Source organism: Nelumbo nucifera, chromosome 6, assembly GCF_055504915.1.
Source record: "Nelumbo nucifera cultivar China Antique chromosome 6, China Antique-T2T, whole genome shotgun sequence".
NCBI classification, from domain to species: domain Eukaryota; kingdom Viridiplantae; phylum Streptophyta; class Magnoliopsida; order Proteales; family Nelumbonaceae; genus Nelumbo; species Nelumbo nucifera.
The window spans coordinates 51698909-51704190 of record NC_142654.1 but is presented as its reverse complement, the minus strand read 5'-3'; the positions used below and the strand labels follow the sequence as shown (position 1 = coordinate 51704190).

At 39.6% G+C, this 5282-nt stretch overlaps 1 pseudogene; it reads left to right on the top strand.

Annotated features, from left to right (window-relative positions):
- Nucleotides 1-1338: 1338 nt before the first annotated feature.
- On the top strand, nt 1339-5051 carry LOC148791046 (pentatricopeptide repeat-containing protein At5g48910-like; annotated as a pseudogene).
- The last annotated feature ends 231 nt before the right edge of the window (nt 5052-5282 follow it).

Here is a 5282-nt window from a genome sequence, read left to right as displayed (position 1 = left end):
TTGTTCGCACGTAATTTCGTGATGTTAATCTTGATGTCTGATGTTGTTTGAGGGTCTGAGCGAGCACTATATACCTACAAATGTGAAGTGAGAGAGAGAGAGAGAAAGCGAGAAAGAGAGAATGAGAGATAAGGAGGCAAGAGGGAGAGAGAGATGGCCATGAGCTCCAATTGTAGAGTGCTTTGATATTTGGAGTGGCGTGCTTTCAGGAATGAACACTAACGGAGGAAATTAAATCAGGATTGGGATTGAAGGGAGAAGGTTCGAGGTAGAGATGGAGATCGGGATCAAAGGGAGAGGGTTAGAGGTAGATGAAGAATAATGTCAGCGGTGGTGGGATTATTGAAGCTAGAGGAGGATGAGGAGGAGGGGAGGTGGAGGTAGCGAAACCCGAAGGGTTTGTGTGAGATTTCCGTCAAGGTACAGGTGAAACAAGATACAGGTGTGAAATTTTCTTTCACACTTTGTCTCCCGACCCCGAACCCAGTCGTCGTGCCTCCCTTGACGAAGCCTCTAACCACCCTAACTACGGCCTTGCATCCTTTGCCTTGTTGTGGAATTCATATCAGATAGCGCCAATGGTCTTCTGCACTGTCAACGGGAACAATAGGTGGCATCTACTGCTGATTCAGAGTAGCAACATGGCTGAACAAAAGTGGAGTCTTGGGACCCATCTGTGCATAAATCTTTTGCTTTCTTGCTTGAAGATCTGCTAAAAGAGGAGTCATTGATCCAAAGTAATGACAGGGCTGAACAAGAGCGATGTATTGGGACCCCATCTGCGCATAAATCTTTATTCTATGACATTGAATCCTTGTAGGGCGATTTGGTGAAGGAAAAACTGCTGCTGTTGTGAGCTGCAGCGGCAAGGGTTTGGGTGCATGAGATGGGTCTTTGGTTTGGTGGAGATCAATACTTAAAATGATGAGTTTGAGGGAATATGGACGAAATTTAATAGAAGGATAAAACTAGTATTTCATCCTTTCTTTTAAAATTTAATGGTAGTGGCAATTGTTAAAAACATTAGGGATTGTGCAAGACAATAGTTAAACAGTAAAGGGTAGTTTAAAATATTTGTCCTTTACTGTTTAAAATAGTAAGGATAATTTAAAACATTAATCAATTAGTTAAATAATAAGGGTAGTTTAAAATATTTGCCCGTGGATGATGACAATTGCAAATGGGGTCGATGAAATTGAATTTTCTTTTGTCCAATCAATTATTTCAAGAAAGGAAAATGGATTTAAGGAAATTTAATATTAAAAAATAAAACAAAAAGAGGAAAAAATTAAAGAAAAGGTAGAAAACATACCTCTAAATGGTAAGATATTCACAACATGTTCAGAAAGTTGACCTGAAGACCTTTTTGAATGACCAGTGAAAAGTGAAAAATATCTTCCCAAAAGTAGAGAACGATATTGGATTTTGACAAAAACAAGCCATAAGGTATCAGATAGATAGTATATTAGGGGAGGTAAGTGGAATTTGGTAGGGTATAAAAATGCTCTTGTATTTTTTATCGATCTATTGCCTTCACTGCAGATGTTGCCTTTCATCAAATATGTGAAATCGAGTATAAAAGCTCTTTCCGTCCTAGAAGACTGTGTCTAACCATGAGAGAAATCAGACAAATTCAATCCCTTCTTATCGTCTCCGGAACTATTTGTGACCTTTATGCCGCCGGCAAGATCATAGCTTTTTGCATGATCTCCGACAATGGTAATTCAATTTCGCCATCTTCCCCACCATACGACTTTCATTTGGAATGCCATCATTAGAGTTTTCGCTGAGAGAAAGGAACCCATGAAAGCCATTTTTCTCTACAAACAAATGCTACAAAATAGCCTCTTACCGAACAACTACACCTTCTCCTTCCTCAAAGCTTCCATGGACCTTTCTAGTATTTGGCTTAGGCTGAAATTTCATTCCGAAGTTGTTAGACTTGGGTGTGACTTTTATGATTTTGTTCAGAATTGTTTGATCCATTTATATGTTAATTGTGACTGCATTGCTTCTGCTCTCAAATTGTTTGACAGGAGTTTGAACCTTGATGTGATTTCATGGACCGCGGTAATTAGCATTTATCTCAAATCTGGGCAACTCAAAATTGCTTGGCTGTTGTTTGAGAAAATGCCTGAGAGAAATGTGGTTTCTTGGAATGCTATGATCACGGGTTATGCCCAAGTTGGTAAGTTTAGACTTTAGAGCATGGTTTTCAAAACCGGACCGGACCGGACCGGACCGGAAAAACTGGGAATCGGTCACCTGACCGGTTCTGTTTTTCCCTAAACCCGCTTTTTTCTCCAAAACCGTTGATTTTAGTCAGCAAACCGCTGAACCGGCTGGTTAACCGTTCGAATGGTTTTGACCGTTTTCCAAATTTTTTAATTTTTTTTGTCAGAACGGGTCAACTGTTTGAACCATTCGAACCGGTAAACGAACCCCTAACCGGTTTGGTTTTAAAAACCATGCTTTAGAGTCTTTGGAACATGCTGGGTTCCAACCTAATCATGTTGGGATTGTTGGTGCACTCTCTGCTTGTGCTTTTCTTGGGGCCTTGGATCAAGGAAGATGGATTCAAGTTTATGTGGATAGAAACAAGATGGAATTGTATAGAATGCTGGGTACAACTCTCGTAGATATGTATTCAAAATGTAGATACGGCTCATCAAGTCTTTAATGAGACGCTTGAGAGAGATGTGTACACTTTACTTCTATGTAGGGGTGCAACTGGGTGGGCCCAACCCAAGACCAAACCAGCCCAGCCCAAAATTTTACATGGGCTGGGTTTGGATTTTTGGTCCTTGAACCGGGCTCAGGCTCAAAAAGTCGGGGTTTTTTATTTTTCAAGCTGGGCTAGGCATGAGTTCGGCCCAACTATACACATTTATGCATATATATATGTAAATTTTGCACAAATATTTATATATATACATAAATATATGTATACATATTTGCATAAATATACATATATATGTAATTTTAGAATGGGTTCATTGACCAACCCAACCTGGTCCGGGCCTGAGTCCAACTCATGTGCATCAAATTACAATGCGGCTGGGCTCAGATTGGGAAAATCGGGCTTGACCTCAAGCTTGGTTTGGGCTTGGACCTTAAGCCCAAATTTTAGGGTTGGGCTTGGGTTGACCATAAACCTGACCCAATCCGTCTGACTTGCACCCCTACTTCTATGATATCAGGCCTAGCAAAGCATGGCGGGAGTGCAAGTGCCATTGAGTTATTTGTTGAGATGCGAAAGGAAGGAGTTGAGCAAGGTTTGTGCAATTAATCCAGGTGTTGAGCACTATGGGTGCTTAGTAGATCTACTGGGGAGAGCAAGGATGCTCGAGGAGGCAAAGAAAGTTGCGAGGGAGATGTCCATGAAGCTTGATTCATATGTGTTGGGTGCATTGCTTAACGCTTGCGGTGTTGAATTAGGTAAAGAAACAGTGGGGAGCATGATGGACCAGAGCCTTGATCATGGTGGGGTTCACGTTCTCCTGTCTAACATATATGCTTCAGCTAATCAATGAGAAGATTTGGAAATGGTAAGGAAGGGTATGGAGGAGAAGAATGTGAGAAAAATGCTGGGATGTAGCTTGATTCAAGTGGATGGTGTAGTTCATGAATTTATTGCAGGAGACAAGTCTCATTTTGTTATGGAGGATACCATGTTGTTGTTGTTGCTTGGAATAACAAACAATTATAGTCTTTTGGTTTTGATGATGATGATGAAATCACCATTGAACAAATTCATTTGTAGTGCGACATATGATTTGATCTTGATTAAGCTTTGATTTGGGCGATTATTCCAAGAAAATACCCACAGTCTCTAATGTTGAACCTGGCTGCAAGGGGTTGATATTTTTGACTTGGTGTTATAAATCAACTATTTGCACTAATACAGAAAAAAAAAAAACAAAAACAAACCATTGATAGAGCAAAAGTAAATTGATAATGGTGGCTCGATTTGGGTGGATAATCATCTATCGAACATATTTTGAAATAGGTTTCTTGGATATAGTTGGAGAATCGTTGCTCAATTGGTGCCAAAATAGGGCAAAACTACTACTGGTAATTGTTTCTCAAATAGTGGCAAAACAGAACAATACTATCACAAAGATTGTAATACAAATGGAAGGAGAGGGTCCTTGTGAGAGGGAAATGTTATTTAGAATTTTATTGACCCATGTTCCATTCTAAAATTCAATTTCAAATTATGTTCATTTATTTCTAAATTTTGAAATAAATCCTTTATGTTTTTGATTTTAGTTGATTGGTCAGATGTTTTTCCATATCATATCTTTTTGTTATATAGTTGAACCCTTTCCATGTATAGATTATACATGCCCAAATGTGAATACATGGAATGCAGAGCGAGGAGAGAGTTCACATCTGCGCCCCACAAGGGGGTGCCCCACAATGTCTCACAGCGCATTCCCGCCGTGTATTGGAAACATCCCCGATGATAATACCAGACCCGACAAAAACTAGCCCCGATATCTCTCTATTTGTTCATTTTGTTTATTATTTATTTTTCTCTTTTTTTTTTCTTTTGTTTCACTATTTTAGGTCGGCAGCTCGAATATCAGATGAAAACTAGCCCCAGATACAGTAAAAGAAAGAGAAAATCTCCTACTAACAGATCTAAAGAAAAGAAAGGATATGGCATTTGAGTTTGAATGTAAACGAAAGCATGTAGACGAGAAACCAATAACAAATCTAAATGAATCAGTGTGACTGCAAAACAACCATCAACTCCGTTGGCTCTCTTCCAAATCCTGATTTCCCCAATGCAGAATACCAAAAAAAAAAAAAAAACTAAATGAAATAAGGAGACGGAGGAAGAAATTGTGAAGATGGAAGTTACCTGAGTGCTTTTCATCCCTGGTTCGACCATTGCCGTAAAGGAGATTGCAATCCGCTTCAATCTGGGGCTGACACTTGAATGAAGAGGGTTGTCTTGGATTCCGATCGAGATGGTGATAGAAGTGCAACCAAGATTCAACTATAAGCTTCACTAGTTGGTTAACGATGGAAGATGGAACAAACACGACACGGTTAGCTCTGATCTGCAGCGCAAAGATAATGAAGTTCAAGGATTGGAATGGTAAAAAATGGTGGGGTATTGAATGAAATTGATGAGGGAAGAAAAGGGAATAGAAATGGTTGGGTTTTCACTAGATTTGGCTATGAAAAAGGGGGAGAGGCTCACTGTTGTAGCTCTCTTGTTCTCATCGACAGAGATAATGAACAATGGCTTAGAGGTGAACTGATGATTA